At 46.4% G+C, this 14465-nt stretch overlaps 1 protein-coding gene across 2 annotated transcripts in view; it reads left to right on the forward strand.

Moving 5' to 3' along the window:
• Positions 1-8774: 8774 nt before the first annotated feature.
• CEP112 (centrosomal protein 112) overlaps positions 8775-14465 on the forward strand; it is a 3147769-nt gene continuing 3142078 nt past the window's right edge. The window contains exon 1 of one of the 2 annotated variants that reach the window (XM_069655053.1): positions 8775-8894. The gene's annotated coding sequence lies outside the window, so the exon portion shown is untranslated. The remainder of the gene's footprint in view (positions 8895-14465) is intronic. The other variant, XR_011305153.1, reaches the window with a different exon arrangement.

Consider the following 14465-nt stretch of genomic DNA (forward strand, 5'->3'; position numbering starts at 1 on the left):
GAGAAAGAAATAGGACTAAGAAACAGAGCTGGCAGCCAGGGATAGGACTGGTATACTGGGACTGCAGGAGTCTCATAAGGGCAACTATAAGCCCCCTTGAAGAGCTCAATAACCCCAAAGCGGGCCACTCCTTAGTACAAAGGATATATAATAATGAGGCACAATTCTGGCTGTAATTTTAGCCCGATGCCTCATACTGCTAAAATAATAAAAAAACAAACTAATAAACAGTCTGTAGAGAAACAGGTAATGGGGGAATCCATAATGGGAGACCAACAATCAGAGACCCCCAGAAATGACTCCCTAATCGGAAAACTAACCCAAAACTGGGATGAAGGCGAAGAGGAGAGAAGCAAAGGAAACAGATAGACCTAGAGCAAGGAACAGGTGTGCAAACAGGGCAAATGCAGTGGGCCCCTGTGTGGTACACAAAGAGGGGTTGCGGGGGCAGCAACCTCCCAATTAAGGTGCAAGATGTGTGCCAGGGTGGAGAGCTGAAAAACCATACCTCTGGGCAGGCGTCCGTAAAAGGAGGCGATCGGTGTTCAAAGGTTGCTCAAAGCACCGAAAACAGATGGAAAAAGCAGCAACTAGACGCACAGGTCAGGTATACCTGTTGGAAAAGCAAACCAAATCAAGGTGGTAGGATGGGCAGCAAAATACATGGCAGAGGCTAAATAAGAACTGGTCCATGATGCCTGGGTGTGGGCCGTACCCGTTAGAGGGCTGCTGCTTGCCTCCGTGTGCTGTATCTAGCTGTACAGCTCCGGACTGGCGATTCTGACGAAAAAAAGCCCCATCGCCTATAAAAAGAGTGGGAAAACGCGCTCGCGTCGCAATGACGCGGCTGAATCCTTGGAAACGCCTCGCGCATTGGAGAAAAGAAAAAAGAAGCCCGAGCGCCTCAACACAGCAGAAGAGCGCGCTCGGACTGGCAGAGGTCAGGCACTGGAGCGTGGTCTCCATCGGTGCTGCGAAGGACCTGGTCCCTTGTGGACAAGACTAGGGAAAAAGGGGGGGGGGTGGTTCAAGGGCAACAATTGGCAACGAAAAAGATGCATAAGGATGAATGGAGAGCAGATGGGAATAAGGATGGATCAGAAAAAATGGTGTAAATTGAGAAAATCATGAGGGAATCATGAAAAAACGTAAAATCATGAAAAAACCAGAAGGGTCAAACAAGGGAGGAGAACAGAACAGGGCACTTCTGGTGCTGCAAGGAGTGTGGATTCAGGACAGCACTGCTAGTTCGTGCCACTGGATTTGTTCATTCAAGCCTTCAGAGTAGGTGTTGAGTCTATAAATCCACATCTGTTCTTTCTTGAACAGCATATTGTGATAGTTGCCGCCTCTGCGGGGCGGTGTGCCTTTCTCAATGATAGTCCACTTGAACTGATCCGCAGTGTGTCCTTTTGATGAAAAATGGGACACCAAGGGTGCAGTGAGCTTGTTCGTTCTTATGCATGATCGGTGTTCGGTCATGCGGGTTCGAACTGGCCTAATGGCCATGCCAATGTACCTCAGGTAGCAGGGGCAAGTTATCATGTAGATAACGCCCTTGGTGTTACAATTAGTAAATGTGTTCTGTATCCATGGCGTTTTCCATCCAATCTCTATCTGTGTAGTTCTGGCGGTCTGGGCGCACATGGAGCAGATCCCACAGGGCGCATGTCCCTTGATAGGTGGAGTATTCCAAAGGGTACCCTAGGTGGGCTCTTCCCTGTGTATGCTAGGTATCAGAGTCTTGACGACCTTCTCTCTCACGTTGCAATGTCTTTTAAGGGCAAATTGTTGAACAGAGATGTTGGAGGTGCCTGTATTCAGAATAGGCCAACGTCTTTTTACTTCCCGTTTGATTTTATTGAGAAGAGGTGAAAAACTGAACACAGCTGTGAAAGTGTTAGACTCTCTGGGTTTGGTATGCTGTTGTAGGGCGATGGAACGTGGAATGTTCCTGGCTCTTTTACAGGTGTCCTTGATAATCCTCCTAGGGTAACCTCTCTCGGCGAGTTGCGTTTCGAGTGGTTTGGATTGTCTGGTATAGTCTGGAGTCTGTGTGCACAGCCTTCTATAGCGCAGGAACTGCACAAAGGGGAGATTATCTCAGAGTGCCTTAGGGTGGTAGCTTGAGTAGCAAAGCAAAGAATTTCTGTCTGTGGTTTTCTTGTAAACGCTCGAGGAGAGGTACTCACTAGATGCTGAGATGGCAAGGTCGAGGAAGTGGGTGTTATGTCTCTCCATGGTGAACTTGAGATGGGGATTGAGGGAGTTGAGCCAGGTGTGGAAAGCCTCTATATCGTTTTCTGAGCCTCTGAATATCACAAAAATATCGTCAATGTAACGCCGCCATATAGTTAAATGGGCGAGATATGGATTGGTCTCAGGATAGATGTGTTGGCGTGCGAATAAATCCACATACAGATTAGCAAGGCTGGGGGCAAAAGTCACCCCCATCGCAGTTCCTGAGATCTGTTGGTAAAAAGTCTCTTCAAAGAGAAAGTAGTTCTTGGTCAATGCCATTTCTGCTAGAGATAAGATGAAGCTGGGTGGGACTCCATGCATGTCCATACCTGAGTGTAGCATTCCGCTAAGCATTTGCAATGTCTCTTGCTGCGGTATCCGGGTGTAAAGGGACTCTGTCGATAGTGACTAGCCATTCTGTTTCTGGATTGTATGCGATGGTGTCTAAAAGAGTCAGCATATTAGTAGAGTCTTTAACATAACTGGTCATTTTTGGAACTTGGTCTTTGATAAAGAAATCCACATATTGTGAGAGGGGTTCCACTATAGAACTAATCCCGGAAACAATCGGATGCCCTGTTGGAGGTATGAGTCCTTTGTGGATCTTAGGAAGAGCATATATGGCCGGAATCCGAGGGTGAGGGGGGGGACAGAAAAGCAGCTTCACGGGCGCTGATATGTCCCTCAGCTTCGGCCTCGTAGACGATGGGTGCTATCAGAGCCTGCAAGGATGGAGTAGGGTCTCTGGGTAGAATACAATAGCTATTGGGGTCATTGAGCAGGGTGTTGACCATTATAATGTACTTGGTGGTATCCATAAGCACCTCCTTTGTCAGCTGGTTTAATCATGATATCTGGGTTGTTTGCTAAATCTGTCAGAGCGAGTAGTTGAGGTTTAGTACATTTGTTATGGATGAATGGAATATTGGATTCAAATTCAGAGATCTTTTTTAGCAAAGCTTGTTCGAAAGTGACTGTTGCTAGTCTTCCTTAATTGCCCTTCCCCCTCCATTGTTTTTCTCCATGTCTCCCCCCGCCTCCCTTTTGTCTCCTCACAGGAGATACCAGCAATTCTCTACTTGTTCAGCATCTCTCTGAACTTCGGCAACCCAGCTTGCATTTCTAATTCCGGTCCTGAAGATGGCTCGAATTTCCTACGCCATCGAAACCGGTCGACCCCTTTCGGTCATGAGGGCTCTCATGACCCACCTTTTGATCTCTTCTACACCAAAAAGACTCTATTTTCTGAAAATCATTCGCTGTAGCACACTCATTACCACCGAGTGAGCTAAATATTTTTAAGAGCCATTTTTTAGCCCTCCAGCCCTCTGGCTGTGTTTTACTGCTTCACCCACCAGTGGTCTCTCCAGCTGTACTGTTTCACACCCCAACCACGGTGACCTACGGTCACTATTAAAGTTGTACACTTTGGATGGAACATAAACAGTTGACCTGTTTCGCAGGTTGTACCCACACTTAAGATCGAGCAGCCTCAAGATTTAATCCACAGTTTTGTTGAACACTGCTCAACCTTCTGGAGAACCCCATTTTTTAGACCTTTTCACTTTTTGACGACCTTTGTCTCCCTACAGACACTGCCACTAGTATAGAAGGTTGAGGGACAGCACTCTCCTCTATATCTGTTAGATAGGCGATACACCACGCGCTACCCAGGGACAGGCACCCCCGCCAGGGTTAGGGTGTTCTTCCTTAGGGTAAGGTACGCCGAGCCGGGTGGCCCTATCTCTTTCTGTGTTTCAGTGTGAGCACTCTAATTGATCCATTTGTTTGCATACTTAAGATGCAACTTGAACACCCGTCTTCCTAAAAAAACATTGTTGTGCTAGCATACGTTTCCTTGTTAACGGTTAAAAGGATGATCACGGTTGTACCGTGTACTTTAGCTTTTTAAGCTTTCCCTGTTTTCAACACTCATGGCCTCTGCCTGAACGATGACAAAACAGAATTGCTTATCTTGGGAACCACAGCTCTTCTCACCAAACTTGAGAAGGAATATTCCTCCTTCATTATTGATGGGAACCTTATCAAGGTCGCCAAAGAGGTCAAAACCCTAGGATTCTACCTAGACGCTACCTTATCATTCACCAAACAGGTAAACACTCTAGCCTCCTCCACAGCCTACACATGTAAGCTAATTAGAGCTGGCAAACAATTCCTTTCTCCCAATAGTTGCATGATATTAGCCAGAACCCTTATACTCTCCAAATTAGACTACTGTAATGCCCTCTATATCAGAACAACTAAATACATCGGCAACAAAATACAGACCATACAAAATAATGCCCTTAGAGCGGCACTCAGTATCTCTAAAAGAGAACACATCTCTCAAACAAGAAGGTTGCACAAGTGGCTATCTACTTTAGAGAAAATCAAAGTTAAATTTATGTCCCTCATCCACAAATGTCTAAACAATAAAGCTCCTCGATATCTCATAGAAAGATTCTCCAGGAAGAACTCTACTAGACCCACAAGACTAGCGAATGTAGAGGTCTACATGGATTGTAAAAATTCAAAACCACCAACACATTACCCACAAACTACCTCACACCAATCATCTCCAACTCCCCTCCAAACTCAAGGACAGAACACGGAATACCATTATTCACCAAAATACAAACTCTTCCACCACAGCCCGTCACTCTATCCTTCCTAAACAAAACATACCCCGGAAAGCGAAAACGAATACCCTCTCCCAACCACATCTCCTGAACACACCCAATGCCAACATAACCCACCCTCAACAACTCCTGCCCATTCGCCAACAAACTCTGCATATTCCATTGCCACAACCTCAGACCCCTGAAACCTCACGCGGGACGTCACCACCACTCATCAACCTATGAACATCCTTATCTGTGATATTTCTAAGTACATCTTCGCGGCCTTCAGCACCGCCTGCAACCTGTCCGATTTTGACTGACAACCAGCCATCATATTAATAGTTGCGATAATAAAACAAATCCGCCATTCGGATAGTGACACCCCCACCAATCACCCCCTTAACCCCTAAAGACTGAACCTCCCCCACTTCCACCTGCTTCACCGCCGCAGCCAGACTAATCACCATAACCACCTGTTCCGCTTACACCTTCTTAACCGCTGCAGCACAACTGATGTGAAGGCTCACCTTCATACTCACCACTTTAGAGGCCTCCACCTCCGCTATACACCCCCTAAAAGAAGCAACATGATCCCCACCACAACTGCAACACTTACATACCGAGACACAATCCTTAATATGTGGACCATCACACTTACCACACCTCCTCTCCTTCCTACAGGATCACACCACATAGCCATACTCCTGACACTTTGGGCCTTTCCTACCCATCCGCCACACTTCCAAAACCCCCAAATCTTGCAAGGAACTCACAATATCCTTGTCCTGCACACAGAGGTACCCCATAAATGACCCCCTTACACACTGCACTGTTCTGACACAGAAACAGGAGGTCTCAAGACAACCCAAATCCAAAGCCTTGTTCCTGGTCACCTCCCCCTAACCAACAAATGCCCCCCACTGATTACCTGGGCAGACTGCACAGCACCAATCCCTTTCCAGACCCACTCGGATACCACGAAGGGGCTAACTCCACTAAGATCCTGATTAGGCTTCGCCGACTTTATAACTACCTGCCAACCCAACTCTGCCTCCATGGGTTCAACCCCAGACTCACACCCACTGCTGTCCATCACCAAAACCCCCACTGCCCTCCAATCCAATCTACTACGAAGCAGCGCCCCACTGGCATCCCCATGCAACCCTCCCGCTTTGTCCCCCCACCATCAACACCGGCTCCCACCAAACCTTCCGCCTGAGACTGGCAACCACCACCTGCACCCAATTCCCCTTTCCCACCAGCACCCATGCTACTTTTCTTCCCACTTCTCCCCCCTCCAGTCCTAAAGGATCCCTCGTCAGATACACCACCACCACCCCTTGCAGCCCAATGCATCACCCTTTCCAGGAGCAGGCCTTACGCCATCTTGCACCCGCACCTCCCGTACTGCAGCCGCCTTCTGCAGAGTATTCCCCTGCCCACTCATATCGGCAAGTAGGGACACCCGCCATACACGTACCAACAACCAACTAGCATGTCACTTTTAACCTCCCAGGCGCCGAACACACACAGCCCCTGCAGCAACATGGTTGGAGTAGATGGGTGCATGTACGGCAAGTGGATGGAACAGATGGCGTGGATGCATGAACTACAGAAAATAGACGAAATCAATAGAAATGATGGAATGGATGCATGCAATAGATAAAAGACGGACGGACAGACAGGAGGTTAGATGACATGGACGCAGAATGCTTGGAAGATATGTACAGAGAATTGACAGTGTATGGAGCAGGCAAAGCGGATGGAATGGGAGTGAATGAGGGACATTGAACGATTGAAAGAGATGAAATGGATGGATCGGAGAGAACAGACAGAGTGCATGGAATGGATAGACTGGAACTGGTATATTGGATAAAATAGACAGAATGGATAAAAAGTATAGAGTGGTTAGAATAGACAGATTGGATGAAATGGACAGAGTAGACTGAACGAATGAAAGTAAATGTTAACATGCCCCACACGTGTATCACTGTGTACCCTGTCCTCCCGTTTCCAAGGTTGTTGCCACATATCCTTATCCCCCGTCGCCGTAATCCCAGCCCGTCTGTATATGTCCGTGTGTCGCTCTTTCCCTGCCACCCTGTACACGTACCTGGTCTCGGGCGCCTTAAAGATAATCATATCACATCACTACGCTTACTCTCTACTTTACACCTACATTGAACTAGAACACAGTATACCCATGCTTAATTCAGCCTAGCTGTTCACATACGAATATGACCCCATGAACACCTCATCACCCTAATAAAATGCAGCTAGCCGAGCAGTCTGGCCTAGTTGCTCACATATGCGTGCTTCAGGCCTAACGCAGCAGGAGCCCAGTCTATGTGTCCACCCACCAGACTGCACACATACAACTGATATCTCCTGCACCACACCTAATGCTAGGATGCAGCTACCACGCGGCAATTACAACAGCTGCACACATATCCGGTGCACCCACACACACACCACATCTCTCCCTCTCTACTGACCAGAACTACGGTTCCCGAGGGCATTCAACATACCAGCGCTTTGGAGGTAATACCAATGATATAGAGTGCTATATAAATGGCAAGTAACATAACATAACAAAAACAAGTCGCCTTTCCAAAAAACAGCCACCACTCCCTTAGCAACCCAACGCGTCCCACATGTGTCTCAACTTACTTCCCCAATCAAGAAACTCCCATGCAGCACACACTCCGTCTCCCCCAGCTCCATTACCAAAACGGGCTCCACAGACCCGACAGGAATCTAGAGTGCACCCGTGCACTGCGCCACTATTCTGCGCTCCGAGATCGGCCGAACAGGAGAAGCCTGGTGTGGAAACAGAAAGAACAGCTTCTGTCTCGGACTGCTCCACCACCATCGCATGGAGTGGTCCTTCCTCCGAGATTCTCTTCCTAAGCACATAGCTCTCAACTAACACGCTTTTGGCGGGTGTCACCCGCCTTGTAAAGGGCTGAGTCACCCGCCAAGCCTCCTCCACGCCCATTCATTCCAATGTGCGTCTCACCCACCAAAAACAAAATCGGGTGATAACCCACCTTTTCGACACAAATGGTTGAGAGCTATGTAAGCACACCCTACATGAAAACGTCACGCCGACTTAACAGAAGTACATTGTGATGCTGTAAAGGCATTTTAGAAAGTATCTGCAAACTTTTAAACACACACCATGCTATGGGGTCTCATAGGGACTTTAAATGTGTGATTGATAATGATAGCAATTTAAGGCCTACCTTTACCCTTCTCTACAACACATTACAAAGGAGCAAATGAACAACCCCATCTCTGGGAATGCCAAATCACCCCCCACACAGGAGAAAAAATAATTGCAGTGTTATGCTGGAAATTCGTACCCAAATGCGTCTGCATAAAACATATGCCCATCTGCTGCACATATCAAATCCTCCAACCTCCCTCCCCAGGGTGAGGATAACTATTCTCTGTGCTGTACAGTGGAAGTCCCATTGGGAAGGGAAGAACGCACTGTGCCGAACCCCACTGCATAAAAGAAATCGCCCATCTGCCTGAGAAAACCCAAAAAAGAACTGAATCCGCCTGTACTTTAAGTAGTAAATCTCACCCCTGATGCACATTAAAAAAAAAAATACACAGAAAAACCCCCTTCCCAATATTGCCGCTCTGCATTAAAGTAACAACCAACATGAGATAACTTTAAGATTTACAATAAAACAAATTCAAGCATCAAATAACAATTAAGTACACCCGAAATGTGCTTTGTAATGTCGGAATCTCTCCCGCTCCTACAACGCCTTGCCTTCCCGCTCGTGCAAAAAAAATGACGAAATGAACCTGAATCTTGAAACCCACGTGATGCAGAGGAGCTCACGTGATGAATTGGAGGCGGAGCGTTGTTATGCTCCGTGAAACCCACGTGATGCAGAGCAGGCCACGTGATGAAGTGGAGGCGGAGCGTTGCTATGGGCCGTTTCTCGGGTGGGAACTAGGAACTACACACCTCACTTTACGAAACGCTCATGTCCTGATTCCAGGCAGCATCAGGTGAGTGCATGCGATCCAGCTCTCGTAGCGAATTTTATATGCATTTCTTTTAGTATCCATTAACTTAGGAGTTCTCAGCCCTTTGTTATAGTGTTAAGAGGAGCCCTTTAGCAACCTCTGGAAATGCACGTTGATGTAATTCGTTGTATTGTACTTATCACATGTTAAAATTAAACATTGTAAATACGTGACCTTCTAACATCTGGTTTTGAAGTTACACAGGACAGCCTGTTGTTGGTATCGTAGACACAGTAGCTGCTCTGAAGCTCATTTACAGTACGGTTCATGCTCTGGAATGCTTGCAGACGCAGTAACTGCTGTGTAGCTACTACAGAGACCCTGCTCTGGTGTAAGTGACTACATATATAATAATCAGACCCGTTTCTTGATCGGGGCAAGCGGGCGGCTGCTCGGGGCGCAGTTGCCCTGGTTTCTGGAGAGTGAAATTGCCCTGCGTGTGGAGCGCGATTGCTGTGGGGAGAGTAGCAGTAGCTGCTGACTGGCAGTCACATAGTACTTGCAAAACATTGTGGAAGTCAGAGGTTCTATGAAATTTCGGGCTGCTTGGGCTGGGGGGATAAAAGGGCGCCTTTCCTGCTGGCCGCCCACCGTTTGTAATCAAGCAGGAACAACACACTACAGAGGAAAAAAATGACTGCCTTTGTGCGTTCCTGACATGCCATTTGCTTTCTACCCGGGCCCATGCGCAAAAAAATAAGACTGCATTGCCTCCCGACTCGCTTGTGTGCAGAACTACTCAGAAAGAAGATAGGTACAGCCCGATGCTTCTGTTGACGTTTTAGAAAATGTTACTTTAAATTGTGTACATAGCGTTCGGCTGGTGCTCAAACAGTAGTTTGCATAGTTCAGAATGCGTTCTGGACAAGAAGGGGTAAATGGAAATATTTTGTTTTACACTTTCCTAGCCCAGATTTTTTTCCAACGTATAGACACCTGTGTTAGACAAGATTGTATGTAGTAACACTGTGGGAGACTACACCAGCCTTGTCCTCTTGGCAATAGTTAATCCAACCTTTGGTATAAGCATGTACTACACAAGTTGGTAGAGTGACTGAGCAGCCAGGTTTATCTCAAGAGGGGTCAATGTGAGCTGTAGGGTTGTAACAGAGTTTTACATGACAAGTATCCAAATAACTCAAGGTTTCTTGATTAAATAATTATTTATTCATTTAAACAGTCGATTGAATAAGCCTTCTTTAGAAGGGAGCAAATATGTAATACTTAAATATACTTCAAATTAAACACTTCCAGTTTCAATAAAACAGTAGATCCCCTTTGGGGATGGCACACAGATACTTCCTACACCCTGAGGCGACTTCAATAGTTGGGACACTGTGGTCATCGCTATATTACTGGTACATTTAAAGGAATACTGAGTTTGGTGTCAAAAGGGAAAAGGTTTGGGAAGGAAACTGGTTAACAAGTTTCTCAAACAGGTAAGCACTTTTGAACCCCTCATTGCAATGTAGATGTACCCTTTCCAAACTATGCAAGTAAAGAATGTATTACTTTTTTGAGGGATAGTTAAAACACAAAGTCATAGGTTAGAAGATTCTGCAGGGAGCCAGGACAGCCAATGTCACTTGAACAAAGTCTAGGGGAGCTGAGGCACTTCTTGAAGGTATGTAAAAATCTTGCACAATGTTATAGAGAGTTTTGTAGAAAGTTAAATCACTGTTGGGCCACAAGCTGAGAGTCTTGTGAAGGGTAAAGCTGCAAGCAACTCTGCAAAAGGCAGCCAAGGCAAGTCTCGACTGAGAACAAGCAATGCTACATAACAAGAGTTAAGTACCCCTTAGTTCACAGTACCTTAGGTCTGAAGAAATTGGTTCCAGCTGGCTTCTGTTCCTGGTTTAGTCTGGCAGATCCTATTGTTCCTGGGTCTCAGTTGTGAGGACAAGAGAGAGGACGTCTGGGGACTCCTGCACTATGATTGGAAGGTCGGCGGCGGCAGCAATGGGTAAAGTTCAGATCAGCAGCACTTCGCAGTTTCAGCTTCTCGCAAATAGCACCGCCGCGGTTCTTGGACACCTTGTAGGCTTTCCTTGCTTCTGGGGTCCAACACTCTGTTGAGGTGGCTCGGACTTCATCAGCCTTGCTTCGAGGGAGTTTGGAGAATCTTCCTGGAGCTCGGGTCCGGCTTTAAAATTATGCACTTGATTTTGGTGTTCTTGTCCCCTGGCACTCGGTTCCTGCAGCAGCAATGGAAGTACAGCCAGCAGAGAGAGGGTTTCCAGTCGAGTTCGTCTTGGGGTCCATTGGTCCCACCAACCAAAGGGGGAGAAGTCATCCTTTGCAGGGCTTCTCTAGTTGAGGCGAATTCGGAGCTTCGGAACTGCAGCACGGCTTCCCCGGGCAAACCAACGGTCCAGGAGTTGCATCAAGCTTCTCTTCCAAGTTCTTGTTTGGATTCCTTCGTCCAGTGGTCGACTCTGCCTTTCTTGCAAAATACCTTGCCTTTTTATGCAAGTCTCTCCCATTCTTTTGCAGCCTAGCTGTCATTCACACAGCAGGGTGGCTGTCCTCAAAGGACAGCAAGCCAGCCAATCACCTTTTGGGTGCTTCCCTGTAACCAAGGAGACTAAGCACAGGCAGTTTCGGGCACCTCCCTTGCTTCCTGCCCTGCCCGATACGCTGGAGCCAAAGGTGGGTTTCAGCACTGAAGCCCGCCAAAGACAAAACGAACAAAGGTAAATATCAAGAAGGACCTTTGCAACAAGAAACGGCGAAAAAAAGAAGACCGGGCAATTTTAACAAAATGGCACCCATGGGTGCTATACTGCAGCTCCGCGTGCAGCCTGCTGAAAAAACGCTCAATGATAGTAAACCACTGCCACCAGCCATTAATTGTAGAAAGGATAACATAAAAATGTTACATGAGAAAATAGACAAAGGGGATACTAAGTAACCCCTCCAGCGTTCTATGGAAGATAGTGTGTGCTGGGTCTACAAAGTTACAAAAAGGTAAGTAAAGTCAATTTCACTTTACTGCTCTTGGAAACAGTAGTTTAATCAAGAGAAGCTATTTAAACCTTTGGGAAATCTGAAGACTTCCCTGTGCCACTGCACTGAAGGTGCTTTGTGTCACAATGTAAAAAGATGATGCCTATGGAGTTTGTCAGACTTCAAAACCAAAAGAAACAGTGTTCAAATCAAATGAAAATACATGAGCGAGTGGGAAAAAGGTCTCACTCTCTCCAGGATAAAAATTAAAAGTCCTAAAGTCCAGCAAAAGAGCTGGGGGTCTCTAAGGCAGAAGGGGAATTGCCACCTTTCTAGCACATTTCTGAGAATTCTCCCTAACAGCATGCCTCGGTTGGATTGAGTGTGTCTATTGGAATCGGTTTGCTGGGTTCCTGCTTCCCCTTTAGAATGCGTCCCGTGCCTGAAAGGGTAAATGGCAGAACGTAGCTTCACTCTGTTCTGTCCCAAAATAAGTCTAAACAGCAGAAACCTTTCTCAGTTAGAGTTGAAAGCTTCTATTGGAAGCTGCTGCTGTTCTGGGCACTTTCAGCCTCAACCTTTCTTCTTTGTTGGTTTTAATTGGACAGGTTTGAAACTTGGTACTGTTTTCTGCAGTTCGGAGAACTTCATTTGTTTAGAATTAGTATTCGGGGCAGGAACATATGGAACTAATTATACGTTTTATCCCCATGCAAATTGTTCTTCGTTGTGGCGGGAGTCCTTTCTTGTACTGGGTTGGCTGCAGTGGTGCAGCTAGGATTTCTCGACAGGGTGAACCTGCGCTGTGTACACTTGGACCTATGGCAAATTTCCCCATAAACCAAAGGGGAATATATTTGATGAGACGGTTTGTTTGCTTTTACTCGGTCCTGCAGACAAGATCCGAGTTTGAGCTTTGATGGTATATCTTTATTTCATTGTTTAGAACAGCAAAATGGTACTCCTTTCATCGGCAAGAATGATGGGCAGAAAGGTTCTGGCCAGAATTAAAAAACGCAGGCAGTGCAAAGATCTCTGGACATGCATGTGTAACTGGCCCTATGGGGTGAGCCCCTCGCATGGACAGAGTATATGTTTCCTGCTGCACAAGAGTAATCTGCATACAAAATAACTTATTTGACCACTAGTAATGCAGTGAGACCAATGCCCACTTTTTGTCACATGTTTTTTTATCACACTCTTGTTTCTTTAAAATAGGCAGAAGAAGCACTCTCTAATCCACTTTTACAGGGAGCTGCCTTTTTTATGTTTTTCATTTTGCATTCCTGTAAAGGTTATATAAGCAGGCCTACAAGTACCAGAATGCAATCTGATATGAGGTTTATTATTTCAGTCCAGAAATTGGACTACTTGAGATCCTGTCCTGTGAGTTGAATGACTTTGAAAAGTTCTACACAGGCACCTGAAGACCATGTGCGATGGACGATGGTATAGTGAATGGGTTCCACTTATATTTAAAAGGGTTTCTGCCATTTAATAAGTGACCAAATGTAAGGTGTCTTTCACTGTAAGAGATTATGCCCAGCGGGTGTAAGACTCAAATTAGGACGGCCATGCAGATAGAGTGAAAGAGATTAAAGTGGGACCGAAAACGAGATGTTCAAGGAAAAGGTGAGGAAAGCGAGATTAAGAAAGGGGGAACGAAAGAGAGGAAAATATAGGACCTATAGGGGAAGCAAAATGGGGGCAGAGATTGCATGTGAGAATGGGAGGCAATGGGCGGTTAAAGGGCAAGAGTGAGATGGAAGAGAGCTGAGGGTAGGGGTAGATGTGACTCGCAGGAGGAGGAGGAGTTGAAATGTAACTGGGAGAGAGCACTGTGACCAGGACTGGGTAGAGACCGCTGTATCACACTTGCTGTGAAATGCACACCGCAATGTGCAAATTAGCTAAACTCCAGGGCTGAAGGAGGGAGTCCAGCCCTCCATGCTCACATCCTCTGAATGCCTCCTTTTGAAGTTTCGTCGGAAGAGGTGTTTGCCTACTAGTACTTTCCTTTGGCAGAGAGCACCCTCCTGGTACTGAAAAGTGAACGCTCATAGATGTGCCAGTAGTCAGGCTGTAGTGACCTGCAGCCTATGTGGGAAGTTGGTCCTAGGTGAAGTGAGGGATGCTCTTACCCTCAGGCCACACCCTGCTTTTTATTTACCTTTGTGCCCCTTGCTTCACTCTGGCCTCGTAACGAAGCTCACCAGCGCTGCTGTGGTGTTCTCGTTCCTCACCTCTGTATTGTTCCATGTCAGTTTTTGCTTTCTTAATGGTTAAAACAAAGATCAGTTAGTTGAGGAATATTGTATTAGATCGATTTGAGTTTCTGGTCAGATGCTGCCTGTAGGATGTTTCCACTGTATGGTTATGTGAAATGAGTCAGAGGCTGTGATCAAGACCTTCTGCCCTTTCCTTCAGCACAAATAGAACTATCTGAAAGCATCAAAAGTGCCAGTACTCTCTTCATTTTTCAGGAGGGAAGAAAAGACTTCAAAAGAAGTAAATAAGCGCCCTCCTCAAGGCCAGGCAATAGGTATTTCTGAGGAAACGGCACTGCCTGTTGTCATGGCACAAGTTTCAAGAGATGAGGCCTCAAGA

This window comes from Ambystoma mexicanum, chromosome 3q (assembly GCF_040938575.1).
Source record: "Ambystoma mexicanum isolate Mex_15411 chromosome 3q, UKY_AmexF1_1, whole genome shotgun sequence".
NCBI classification, from domain to species: domain Eukaryota; kingdom Metazoa; phylum Chordata; class Amphibia; order Caudata; family Ambystomatidae; genus Ambystoma; species Ambystoma mexicanum.